This window comes from Capra hircus, chromosome 24 (genome assembly GCF_001704415.2).
Source record: "Capra hircus breed San Clemente chromosome 24, ASM170441v1, whole genome shotgun sequence".
Lineage (NCBI taxonomy): Eukaryota > Metazoa > Chordata > Mammalia > Artiodactyla > Bovidae > Capra > Capra hircus.
The window spans coordinates 1-14,911 of record NC_030831.1 but is presented as its reverse complement, the minus strand read 5'-3'; the positions used below and the strand labels follow the sequence as shown (position 1 = coordinate 14,911).

The window sequence follows — 14,911 nt, the reverse complement described above, 5'->3', positions numbered from 1 at the left end:
AACTGGAAGAAACACAAGCTGGAATCAAGATTGCTGGGAGAAATATCAATAACCTCAGATATGCAGATGACACCACCCTTATGGCAGAAAGTGAAGAGGAGCTAAAAAGCCTCTTGATGAAAGTAAAAGAGGAGAGTGAAAAAGTTGGCTTAAAGCTCAACATTCAGAAAACGAAGATCATGGCATCCGGTCCCATCACTTCATGGGAAATTGATGGGGAAACAGTGTAAACAGTGTCAGACTTTATTTTTGGGGCTCCAAAATCACTGCAGATGGTGATTGCAGCCATGAAATTAAAAGGTGCTTATTTCTTGGAAGAAAAGTTATGACCAATCTAGATAGTATATTCAAACGCAGAGACATTACTTTGCTGACTAAGGTCCGTCTAGTCAAGGCTATGGTTTCTCCGGTAGTCATGTATGGATGTGAGCGTTGGACTGTGAAGAAGGCTGAGCAGCAAAGAATTGCTGCTTTTGAACCGTGGTGTTGGAGAAGACTCTTGAGAGTCCCTTGGACTGCAAAGAGATCCAACCAGTCCATTCTGAAGGAGATCAGCCCTGGGATTTCTTTGGAAGGAATGATGCTAAAGCTGAAAGTCCAGTACTTTGGCCACCTCACGCGAAGAGTTGACTCATTGGAAAAGACTCTGATGCTGGGAGGGATTGGGGGCAGGAGGAGAAGGGGACGACCAAGGATGAGATGGCTGGATGGCATCATGGACTCGATGGACGCGAGTCTGAGTGAACTCCGGGAGTCGGTGATGGACAGGGAGGCCTGGCATGCTGCGATCCATGGAGTCACAAAGAGTGGGACACGACTGAGCGACTGAACTGAACTGATGGTTACACAGGTAATTAGTTTTCAAATCTTTGGGCAACTGCAAGCACTTCTTGTTTTATTTTGTTTAAGGTGCTAGTTCAGTTGAGAAAGATACAGACATTATATTTAGGAAAGAAAAAAACATGAAGAATTGATAATATTTTTGATGTCTTCATAGGCAAAATAACCGAAAATGAAAGTGGCTTCATTGTGTTGGACTCTTTTTGACCTTACGGACTATATAGTCCATGAAATTTTCTAGGCCAGAATGCTAGAGTGGGTAGCCTTTCCCTTCTCCAGGGGATCCTTCCAACCCAGGGATCAAACCTAGGTCTTCTGCATTGCAGGCAGATTCTTTACCAGCTGAGTCACAAGGGAAGCCCAGGAAAATAGAATGAAATGCCAATTGGGTAGTCACTTGTCATGCTTCGCTTTTGCATATAAGATATTCTGAGAATGAGTTCTCCATTTTTAAGCCTCTGGTGAAGTTTATCGTAGCTGTTCATGCTGCCGTATTGGAGTTCTTTAGAAAACATATTCAGAATATAGATAGTGTCTTATCAGCTTTCCTTCATGCCAAGTAACCTGTATATACAATACAACCCAAATACTCCAACACACAGGCAAATATACACACGAGTTAGACAGCATTCGCTCAATAAAATTTTGTTGTGTCATCAGCACATTGCTACATTCTGATCTTGTTTGTCATGATTTAGTCTCCTGGATGAGACTCCTGCATATGTCTCCTAAAACTCTGTCTCTTCGGTTATCCAAGAGAAGTCAACATAATACCTATTTTATGAAGGACTAGAACTTTTATTTTCCTCTCAAATCCATTGAGATATTGTTTATCTAACTTATACAGTTGTCACTTTCTTAAGTATCCTCTTGTCAACACTGGATTTTCATTCCTTGAAGGACGAACACCATGACTTATTTTAACTGCTATTTGTATTTTTATAAGACAAATGCATGTGCTAATTGAGAGCTTAGCTTTCTTGGTATAAACAAGGAAGATGAAATTAAATTTATTAAGATTACACAAGGTATGCCACATGATATCTATATTATATTTTAATCTATGTAATACAATTATTTTGCCTGAAATTTTAGATGAAAAATTTTAAAATTTAGAGATTACTTTTTTCCCAGTAAGAGACGGAGTCATTTAGTGTCGTTGAGCCAAAATTCATGTTCTTCAACTTTACAGCATTTAACGCTTTTTAAAAAGCTTATTTTGTATTCAGATATAGCCTTTTTACAGACAATGTTGTAATAGTTTCAGGTGAAAAGTGAAGGGACCCAGATGTATACATATATACATGTATCCTTTCACCCACAGACACTCCTCCCATCCAGGGTGCCACATAATATTGAGAAGAGTTCCATGTGCTATACAGTAAATCCTTGTTGGCTATCCATTTTAAATAGAAGAGTGTTCATATCCATCCCGAACACCCTAACTATCCCTTTCCCCCATCATTCCCCAAGCTCAGCATTCATAAATTTTACAGCATTCACTCTTCATTAATCTAAATGTATCTTTAAAAACCAACGTTTGCAGACACACTACATTTACATATCAAGGAAAAACTCTACTATTACAATAATGCTCAATAAGAAACATTTTAGAGCCCATGATGTTGGAGACTGTGTCCTTGACATCCTTATTTCTCAACATGGGGATGACTGCCGTGTAAAACCCAGATGCCACTTTGATTGTGTGCCTGGAGGGTGTGGAGCTGGGTACAGAGTAGAGGAAGAGGATGGCACCGGGGAAGATGCTGATGGCGGTCAGGCGGGAGGCGCAGGTGAAAAAGGCTTTGCGGCGACCACAGGCTGAATGCATCTGGAGGATGGCGATAACAATAAACGCGTTAAGACAGGAATGATGAAGAGTGTGCTGACCTCATTAAAGGTGGAGAAAATGAAAAGCAGCAACTGGTTGAGATAAGTATCAGAGCAAGAGAGGGAAAGCAGGGAGGAGAACTCACAGAAGAAGTGATCGATTGTGTTGAAACCTTGAAATGACAATCAGCTAACAGAACATGTGAATGTCAAGGAGCAGGTTGTTCCCCAGGCATAAGATCCAACCACTAACATGACACAGAGTCTCTGGGACATGGCCACCCTGTAGAGCAGAGGGTTGCAGATGGCCATGAAGCGGTCATAGGCCATCACAGCTAATAAAAAGGACTCAGTCAACACAATGGTACAAAAGAAAAAGAATTGCATTACACAGTCTACAAATGAAATGGTTCTGTCTTCTACCATGAGATTCACCATGGTCTTGGGAGCAATGATGGAGGAATAACAGAAATCCACAAAGGGGAGGTGGCTGAGGGGAAAGTACATGGGGGTGTGCAGTTTGAGGTTGATTTTGATGATTACAATCATCCCAAGATTCCCTACCACAGTGACACTGTAGACGGTGAAGAATATCAAGAAGAGGGGCACTTGCAACTCTGGGTAATAGGAGAAGCCCAGGAGAGTGAACGTGGCCCCACTTTTATTTCTCTCTGATAGAAACATGGTTTCTGTTTGTCAGAATATGAATCATCCCTGGAAACAAACATATTAGAGAGAATGAGGATGTAAGACCCTCGGTTAATGCCTTCTTTCCAAAGCTGGAAGATGAAGTAAAGTGTCTCTTTTAGAACCTCTCTCTGTGTTTCTTATGCACAATTGCTAAATGTCTAAAATTTTTAAAAGATAACAATTTAAACTTTTCTTTAAATAGCACAGTACCATTATTGAACTTTTTAGTTCTGAAGTATAATTTCAACATTTAGAGATAATATGAAATCAAAAGATTTGGGAGTTATTTTAAGTGAAATCCTTCTATAACACTTTTAGGTCATCTTGAACATTATAAATTCATAAAAGATTAACCTAGCCTAGTACCATAACTGATTATTTCAGTCCTAAAACTAGTAGCAGAAGTGAGAAAATTCTAAATAAATTACATTTTGCATCACATGTTCACAGTGCGACACTGAGAATGACCCCTCTAACAGTTACATCTGTGCCTTTATTGTTAATTCCACATGATACTTTAACATTTACTTTTGTTTCTGACTCAGTAAATCTATTGTCAAGATAAACCTTAGTTAATTTTTTTCAGATAGTGTTCTTCTCAACCCAGGGAGCCCTAATGATCAATCCCACCACATTGCTTGTGGAATAATAACACTGAACAAATAACAAGGATAATAATACAGACTAGGTCTTTATCGAAGACATGACAAAGCACAAGACAGAGATCCTTGACTTTCCCTGTAACATGCAAATAAGAATCAATCTACACATCTGTGACTGGAATCTTGATCCAGACTCCCGCAAATTTTCTGTTTGTCTGAAAGAGAATCTATGTTCAATGTCTTAGTACTAAGATACTTCATTTATTCATAATCATGTTCCAATTTGTGAACAAACTAGTGATCTTAAATCTGTGGGAAATTGTCCAATGAAAGTGTACATATCAGAGAGCTATACTAGAAGGCAGTATCAGGTGAGATGAGAAAGGAACTTAAGAAAAATTTAACTAACACTAATAAAGATTCTAACATAGAAATGTCCATAAATAAAGACATTTATTCTGTCCCTATATTACCTGTAAAAGAGAAAGATCACACATTTAATATAGTACTGCACTGTGATGATATTTCATGAGAAAATACTAACAGAAAAAAATCTTATTTCTCTAATTGGTGACCAGTGACTTCTCAGGGGGATAGTGGTAAAGAATCCACCTGCCAATATAGGAGAAGCAAGAGATGCATGTTCAGTTTCTGGGTTGGAAAGATCCTCTGGTGGAGGAAATGGCAACCCGCTCCAGTGTTCTTGACTGGAAAATTATGTGGACAGGGTTGGGTTGGCTCTATAGTCCATGGAGTCACAAAGAATAGGACACAACTGAGCGGCTCAGCACACACGCATGGACAATTGGTGACCAACACCTCTTAGACCCTACCATACCAGGACTATTCTCTATCATTTCCGATAAGGCTGTTTCTAGTCCCACAACTCAAGAAATAGATTTTATGTGGCTCAGCAGTGATGCCAGATCATAGGCAAAACTGAGACACTCAAGATCCCTATGTCTTCCTATACTCATAAATTTGAGTATCAGTTTAATAAAGACAATCTCAAAAGACAATCTATCACAAAGCTAGACACTCTAACTATAGCTGATTTATTTAAGCCACTTAAAAATTAATATTAAACTAATGTTTTATTTCATGCAATAGATTTTGTGACCCAAATGTTATTTTTAAATTGCTGGTGAGTTTCTTTGCATTTAGGAAATATGACAGCTCATATATTTCCTATACCTTTCTTCTCTATTTTGTTTAATTTTTGCTGTCAAGGCTGCTTTACATACCTAATTAAAAATAGTTCCTTTTACTCTTCTTTCCCTAGCATTTGTTTAATCTCTGCTTACTTTTTATTAAATGTTTGTCTTTATTTCAATTTGACTACTCCTTCAAAAGTTTGTAGAAACCACATAATGCACCTTCCACAGATTCTCAGAGCTCTTCTAACCCTCCATCCCAGGCACTTGTTGGTGTTCTGTCACTCCATTGTTTCAGACTCTTTTGTGAACCCATGGGCTGTATGTAGCTCGCCAGACTCCTATGCCCGTGGAATTTTTTCCAGGCAAGAATACTGAAGGGGGTTACCATTTCCTACTCCAGGGGATGTTCCTAACCCAGGGATCAAACCCAAGTCGCTTGCATCTCTTGCACTGGCAGCAGATTCTTTCCCACTGTTCCACTAGGGAAGCCCTGTTGTTTTAGGGGCTTAGCTGAACCAGTTCGACACAAAGCTCTGTAGGCTGAGTCCACTTCCTCTTCCTTTAGTATTACTCAAGGACTCTCTATGTCTAAATTGTAAATTTCTACTCATACTGTTTTTCTAATACTCTACTTAGAAAATAATATTAATTTTTGTTTAGAATCTTATTTTTGAATTTACTTTTGATTGGAAGGGATATACACAGATATATCCCCTCCCTCTTGAGCCTCCCCCCTCCCTCCCATGCCTTCTCTTAGGTCATCACAGAGCGTCAGGCTGAGCTCCTGTGTTTCACAGCAGCTTCCCACGAGCTGTCTGTTGTACATACCTGCTGATGAGTGAAAGTAGGGCCTCTCCTGGTTGGAGTGATGGATATAGCCTTCCATCTAGAGTCACAACCTATGGGGCATAAACCCTAGAGACTGTTGTCTCATTCTTTTAAAGCCTTGAAATAATTAAAATTAATCACAATTCTCTGATGTAATTCTTTCTTGTGTTCTAGAAAACCTGGAGCAGTGTTGCGGCATTTCACATGAACATTTGTAGGTTAAAATCACTTCTCTCAGACCCTTCCTCACACTGATACTTTTTTATAATTATAAAAATTATGCAATTATATATGAAATCATTATTAAATATTAATTGAATGACTACAATATGCCAGGCATAACCTTGTTCCTCCATACTGTTACTCTAACATATGGGAGAAATATGAAGGTCCAGCGTTTAGATCATCATGATTCATTCAGAGTTAAAGCAGAGATATTTGCAAAGTTAAATATTAAGTTTGGACAATGAACTGATCCTGTTAAAATAACTGTTCTGTTATGCTCGGTTGCACCACCACATCCATTCCATTAATTATTTGTTTGTTGAATTGTTGAAATAACACATATTCATTGTAGAAACCAAGGACTATAGAGTTTAAATAAGGAACATGAACACGGTAGAAATAATTTTTATTAATTCAACTCCATTTCAAATCTCACAGTCAAGTTTAGTAAATATCACCAACATTACCTGAAGTAAAAGATAAAGGTGAGCATCTCCAGTGGTGCAGTGTGGGCATCATTTATCCCCTGATATGATGTGGTGAGAAACTTCACCTCTATGATATTCTTTCCGCAAAATCTATCATCTCATCTTACTATAAGAAAATTATTAGGCAAACCCATATCTGCAAGCATTCTACAGGATACCTCATCCATACTCCTTAGAATTATTGAAGCCAAAAAAAAAAAGGAAAGAGTCAAAATCTGTCACAGATCAGACATTAGGGAGAGATGATGACAGTATAATGCGGTACCTGGATTGGGTCCAAGAAAATAAAGAGATAATTAAAGGGAAAAAGCTGATGGAATCCAAGTAAAATTTAGATTTTAGTGATCATATTGTACTAATATTTATTTTTATTTTAATGTGATAAGAACATTTCACATAAGACCTACCAAATTAAGATATTTTAAATGTACAATACAGTATTGTTGACTACCAATATAATATTTGTAAGTATATCTCTAGAACTCATTTAACTTGCTTAATTGATATTTTATGTCCGTTGATTTGTAACTTCCTGTTTTTCCCTCCTCTCGCCTCTGACATCAATCATCCACTTTTTGAGTCCATAAACATATAAGTGAATTCATACAGTATTTGTCTTTCTGTGACTGACATATTTCACTAAGCATACTGTCATCCATGTGGTAATTTACTGCATAATTTCTTTCTTTTTTTATGTCATTTTATGTGCATACCACATTTTCTTGATCCAGTTTTTGGTCCATAGACATTTTGGTTATTTCTAATCTTTGTTATTGTGACTAGCTCTGCAATGAACAAGGGAATGCTAATATCTCTTTGAAATCATCATTTTAATTCTTTTGAATTAAATAAATATTTGAATTAAATAAATAAATATTCAGAAGCAGGATTACTGGATTATCCATATATTTAATTTTTATACAATGAAAAGCTACCATACTATTTTCACGAGTATATTTAAGTAACAATCAGGAGGCAAATTTTCCATGTCAGTTCTCACTATGATAAAATTCTTTATCAGTGATCTTTTTCAGAGTTCTTCAATCATGGCACTATTGATATTTTGGGCTGGATTGTTGTTTTTATGGGGAGCTATCCTGTGCAGCTTCTCTGGCCTTTGTCCACTAGATGACAGTAACTTCACCCCTGGTCCCTGCACTGTGACACCAAAGATACCTCCAGATATTGTCTATTGTCCCCTTGGGAGGTGAGGGGAAGTGAGTAAACCACTGATCACCTTTTACTCAATTCTGGTAGATTTTTATGTCCTTCTAGTTAACTTATATGCAATTAAATATCTATTTCCTTATCTCCCAAATGCTATTATTTAAGCAATCTGTATTATCAACAAATCTAGTAAGCATGGTATGCAAAATGTTTATCCTTACAATTTCTTCCCATTGTTTTTGTTTGTGGTCTTGTGAGTCAGCCCTTGTGTTTTCCATGCCTTAAAATCTTATTTAGAGGCAACCTTGCTGATTCTATTTCTCCAGAAGTTTAGTTTTAGTTCCTTTAAATTCAGTTTGGGTTAAATACCTGTCAATCCTCCCTTGCACAGTTCTACCCCGAAATGGCAGAAGCAGAGATACATGCACCAAAGAGCCTCAGGGCCCCTGTGTCCTCACACTCCCAGGAAACACTTGTTCAGGACACTGCTATGAAGGAGTCCAGCTAAGCCAGGCCTTCTACATATCCTTCTGGAGAGTATGCACTTCCTGTTCCTATTGTTTGCAGTGACTCGAAATTCCCCCAAGTGATTTCCCTCATGAAGAAATAACTGAAGCTAAGGTATCCATTAGAGATTCTACATGGGACTGTGGGAAAGGCAGCCCCCCTCCACCCTCCAGAGGACTTGTGGATTTACTGGGAATGCTGAGACTACTATGTCTCCTCCACTCCCTGTGGCACAAGGCCCTAGAGAGAATCCCTTGCCTTCTTCAGAGGCTCAGAACAAGCAATTAAAGCTAATTATCATTTCCTGATGCAATTTATATTTCTTGAAAACATGAAGAAAAAACAACAGCAAATTTAGAAATATTTTATGTGAAAGTAAATCACAAGTTTGACTGTTATCTTCTCATCAAGTTCCATTATCATTCCCAGAGACTCCAAAACTGTTGGATAATGACATCATAGCAAAAGGTATCTAGATTTCACAGCAAACATTTCTCCTTTTTAAGTACATTGCTTTCTGCTTTAATTTATTTTAAATTTACTAAGGTATAATCGACAAACAGGCTTTATATATATGTAAGGTGTAAATTTTATGTTTATATATGTATATATATGGTAGATTTGTCCAAAATCACATACAATGATACAGACAAAATATGCAATAAAACTAGTGTTTTTCTTATTGCTTGCCTGTTTGCTTCTCAATTCATATATTTCTCAGCTAAATATTACCTAATGACCTAAAAATGTCAAAAGAAACTAACAAAGAAACACTGAATTAGATGCTCTTCATGTTAGAATTATAAATTATAATTTTCTGTATGACAAAAATATCCTGAACAAGGTCTAATTCCTGTAATTTGAAAGATAGTTCTGCTTGGAATGTGTATTCCATCAAAAAACTCTAAAGGAATTAAATGTGCTACTGGAGTGGAACAGAATTTCAGAATATGCTTATGTGTGCATAAAATCAAACATGCGCTCTTCACTGAAAAATAACAGCCGTTCAATTTTGAAGTTAATCATAGTTTCCATAATGGATAGAGAAATAAAATGTGAGTTCTTTAATGAACTTATGAAAGTTTTACAGAAAACTAAATGTGTGTTTTAACAGTCCATTGCCCAGAACCATTTAAATAATTTTAGATTGAATAAGAACAGGGAAGCAGACTGCAAATTTTGCTATATGCTCAACCCAAATTGACAGGATACAAGGTACAAAGATAAGTGAGTCAACAAGATTCATTCATAGCTACCCGCTTCTATTCACCCTTTTCAGCATTACAGCACATCATCACCCTTTCACCTGCCTCCAATTTGGAACCCTGAGTCCTGCTAGGAAAATATTCTCTGGGAAAATATTTTGAAGCTCACCACTTTTCTGAGAGCTTCTTTCACATCCTTGTTCCTCAGACTATAGATCAAGGGGTTCACCATGGGGATCACTACAGTGTAGAACACTGTGGCCACTTTGTCAGTATCCATGCTGTTGCCAGATTGGGGCCGGCAATAAAGGAAAGGATTGTTCAGTGAAAGACAATGATAGCAGCGAGGTAGGAAGCACAGGTGGAAAAGGCTTTGCACTTTCCCTCTGTAGAGTGCATCCTCAGGACGGTGATGAGAATAAACAGGTAGGACGTGAGGATGACCATGATGGTGATGATCTCATAAAAAATGGCCACAGAGTATAGCACCAATTGATTCACAATGACATCAGAGCAAGCAAGAAACAAGAGAGGGGGGAGATCACAAAAGAAATGGTTGATCACATTTGATCTGTAGGATGGGATCTGAAGAGCTAAACACAAGTGAATCACAGAACATACAGCACCATTGAGATAGCAACAAGACACCAGCTCCACACAGAGATTTTGGGACATGGTGACCATGTAGAGCAGTGGGTCACAGATGGCCACAAAGTGACCATAGGCCATCACTGCCAGCAGAATGACCTCAGTTACCCCAAATGTGCAAAACAGGTAGAATTGCACAGTGCATTCCAGGAAGGAAATGGCTCTGTCTTCTTTTAGTGAGTGAAAGTGAAGTCGCTCAGTCGTGTCTGACTCTTTGTGACCCCATGGACACCAGGCTCCTCCATCCATGGGATTTTCTAGGCAAGAGTACTGGAGTGGGTTGCTATTTCCTTCTCCTGTCTTCTTTTAAGATGTTAGCTATCATCTTTGGTGTGCTGATTGTGGAGTAACAGAAATCCACAAAGGACAAGTGGCTGAGGAAAAAGTACATGGGGATGTGGAGTCCAGAGCTGACCTGAATGAGAGCAATCATGCCCAGATTTCCCCAAACTGTGACTCCATAGATGGAAAGATACAGCTGGAAGAGGAAGACTCTGAGCTCAGGGGCATCTGAGAATCCAAGGAGGATGAAGTCTGTCACAGGCAGTGCAGTTTTCCTTGTCCATGTTCCTAATTTACTGGGTATGGAGTAAAATATTAATAGTCATTCCGCATTATATCATCCTTGATACAGTTTTGCCTCTCTTAAAAAAGACATGATAATGCATACTGTCCCATAAAGTTAGTGTAGTGATTTTGTTAATTACACTATACAATTCACTATTCAAATTCACTGCTTTAGATTTATTTGAAGTTCTAAAGAAAGAAAGACAAAGTTAGTCTCTCAGTCGTGTCTGAATCTTTGCCACGCCATGGATGGACTTTTCTGTCTATGGGATTCTCCAGGCAAGAATATTGGAGTGGGTTGCCATTCTCTTCTCCAGGAGATCTTCCCCACTCACAGATCTAAGCTGGGTCTCCCACATTGCAGGCAGACCCTTTACCATCTGAGCCACCAGGAACAACAAAGATGTGAATATGAAATTAACAGAAATGGTTGCTGCTGCATTGCACCATTATTTATGAAAGCAAAACTTAGAAATATGGTGTAAATCTCAAAGAAATAATCCAAGTTATGGTATACATTTATATACAGGACTTCCCTGGTGGCTCAGACAGTAGAGAATCTGCCTGCAATGTGGGAGGTCCAGGTTCGATCCCTGAGTTGTGAAGATCCCCTGGAGGAGGGAATTGTCTACCCACTCCAGTGTTTTTGCTAGAGAATTCTGTGAGCAGAGGAGCCTGGGGTTACAGTCCATGGAGTTGCTAGGAGTTGTACACAATTGAGTGACTTGTTAGAGTTTCATATTTATACTATATAGCCATCATTTTTCATACATATATAAAAACTATGCAGCTTTTTGAAGAATTGTTAAGGACTTTACTAATGACCATGAAAAGTGGCATGTGACAAATGCTAAGCCATATTGCACAGATAAAATATTATATATGTACATAAATTTCATCATATATCCAATCATTACAACATCAGTAAAATGTAACTATTTTATAACAATTTGTTACAAAGAAAAAGCAATGGAGACTCTTGTTATGGGTTGCATTGGAGAAGGAAGGTGGGATTTTTTAAGGAAAAGATAAGGCATGTGATACATAAAAATGCCATATAAGAACATGCTCATTTCCCCTCCCTCTGACCCTTGGTAATTGCTTTAGAGGCATGAGTTGCTTTATCCTGGATGAAAGAGGCTCTGGACTAAAACTCAAAATGTCATTTGTAACAGGGATAAGAAACCTGCTATGGAGAGACACCTCTGTTTCTCTCATGTCTGCTTCAGAGGTTGGTCTCATGTTTCTGTTCTTCCGTGAACAGTTCTGGGACTTCACTGGTGGCTCAACAGTAAAGAATCTGCCTGCAATGCAGGAGACGTGAAGACACACGTCCAATCTCTGGGCCAGAAAATCCCCTGGAGACGGAAATGGTAACCCACTTCAGTATTCTTGCCTGGGGAATCCCATGGACAAAGGGGCTTGGAGGGCTACTATCCATGTGGTCTCAAAAGGGTCGGACACAACTGAAGCGATTAAACAACAGAAAAAACAAACAGTCCTGAGGATCCCTCACTACCACTCTCAGGAGAATCTCCCTGCGGTCTTCCCAGGTTCCCTGGAGGCAGTAACATGACAGAGGAGGAAGTGCAAAGGTGGGAGAAATCAAGCATTCTTCCCAATTTACTCACACTCACTTTCCTGTTACACTAATAGCCATTACAAGATATTTGGTTTTGCAGATTAAATTGCTATCATTTCTCTTTGAGATTGTTCCTCTAAAACTTTAAATACTTTCATAAAAGAGTGTCTGTAACATGGCATTTCTTAAAACACCCTCTAAGAGAGAACTTTTTTGGGGTGTTAGTTCTAGAAGGCCTTGTAGGTCTTCACAGAACTGTTCAATTTCAGCTTCTTCAGCATTACTGGTCGGGGCATAGACTTGGATTACTGTGATATTGAATGGTTTGCCTTGAAAACGAACAGAGATCATTCTGTCGTTTTTGAGATTGCATCCAAGTACTGCATTTCGCACTCTTGTTGACCATGATGGCTGCTCCATTTCTTCTGAGGGATTCCTCCCCACAGTAAGTAGATATAATGGTCATCTGAGTTAAATTCGCCCATTCCATTCCATCTTTAGTTCACTGATTCCTAGAATGTCAATGTTCACTCTTGTCATCTCCTGTTTGACCACTTCCAACTTGCCTTGATTCATGGACCTAACTTTCAGGGGTCCTATGCAATATTGCTCTTTACAGCATCGGATCTTGCTTCTATCACCAGTCCCATCCACAACTGGGTGTTGCTTTTGCTTTGGCTCCATCCCTTCATTCTTTCTGGAGTTATTTCTCCACTAATCTCCAGTAGCATATTGGGCACCTACTGAGCTGGGGAGTTCATCTTTCAGTTTTGTATCTTTTCATACTTTTCATATTGTTCATGGGGTTCTCAAGGCAAGAATACTGAAGTGGTTTGCCATTGCCTTCTCCAGTGGACCACATTCTGTTATGTCTGGACATGGAACAACAGACTGGTTTCAATAGGAAAAGGAGTACCTGAAGGCTGTATACTGTCACCCTGCTTATTTAACTTATNCATAACTTATATGCCAGAGTAAAGGTCTGTCTTAGTCAAGGCTATGCGTTTTTCATGGTCATGTCATGGATATGAGAGTTGACTATAAAAAAAGCTTGAGCACAAAAAGAAATTGCCATGCTTTTGAACTGTGCCTCGTGTTTGGAGCACTTTGAAGAGTCCCTTGACTTAGCAATGGCAGCCATACAACCCAGTGAATCTTAAAGCAGATCAAAGTCGCTGAATATTCATTGGAATCAGGACTGCATGTTTGAAGCTTGAAACCTACAACACTGTTGAAGCCACCTGATGTAGGAAGTAAGAGCTATGACTCCAAGTTGTGAAACCACCCTGAATGCTTGGGAGAGTTTGGGGGCAGGGAAGGAGAAAGGCGGACAACAAGAGGACAAGATTGTAAGTGGATGAAATCCAGTCGACTCATGGGCATGGGTGTTGGTGGACTCCGGGTGTCTGGCGTTGGACAGGAGGCCTGCATACTCGCAGGTCATGGGATCCAAGAATCAGAACGAGTGCTGAGTGACTGAACCTGAACTAAGTACAGATGCTTTAAAAATAAATCAGTGACACTGCTCTCAACTCCCCCCAAATCAGATAAAGTGTCCTCCTGCCAAACCAGGCCTATGGATAGACATTGCCCTTCTTTGTTTCTGAAGATGGTATGCCGGCTATACTAATCACCATGTACACGCCAACTTCTAATGAGGTTTCAGTTTGCTGGTCTGTCTCTTGGACCCAATAATTCCGTTAATTCAATTGTTGCCCCATCTCTCGCAACTCATCTGGTATATTTCAATTAAGGTCTGCTGTTATGTGCTCGACTCAGCACACCTGAAATGTCACTCACAAGAAGAAAAAGCGCCTATATTCGAGTCTAGTGTGTATCTCAATAATTAATATTAATTGTGAGTCGAAGGAAAAGAGGTGATATATATCTATACCAAACACAAGTCACACTTACATCCTATTTAATCTTAATAACTAAATTCAAACGTGAGTTCGCAATCACATGTAACTCTTCGCGATCCGAGTAGTGCCAATGTCAGATGCGATTACAACACTAATTTATCATAAACTCTTGAAAGAAATCATGTTGTCTTACAATAACATTTACCAACTCAGAGAGTCCCCCTCTTTTACATCGCATGAAAGCACTTCATTGTTTGATCCAAATGATGTTGTATTTTGATAGCTCATTGAATCCCACAGAGACCAATGATGTTCTGCTCTCAAAGGATGTGGCCCCCTAGATACGCACACATGAACGTAAAGCCTGTGAATTTTCCCTGCATCTGCTCCTCAGAAACACAGGGACCCAATTACGATCAAACATGTTGTGGATATATTTTGGGGAGGAATGGATGAATGATATTTCCCGATGTCTTGGAAACTTCTTTTTTGTTTTTAGTGAGGGTGATTATTATTAGCCCATTGTCAGAGATAGCAGAGCTGTAAAAGAGGGAAATGACATTAGATAATTATTATTTAAAGTCTGTATTTGGAGTACTGTTTTAACATAATGCCAAAGTTTGCGGAGAACTCTATAAAGGTTTTCACTTTACCTTACTGAAAACTATCTCGACAGGAATGGCCAGAAATTTGATCTGTAGAATGAAATATCT

At 38.9% G+C, this 14,911-nt stretch overlaps 2 pseudogenes; both read right to left on the bottom strand.

Moving 5' to 3' along the window:
• On the bottom strand, positions 2,405-3,354 carry LOC108633757 (annotated as a pseudogene).
• On the bottom strand, positions 3,498-10,753 carry LOC108633756 (annotated as a pseudogene).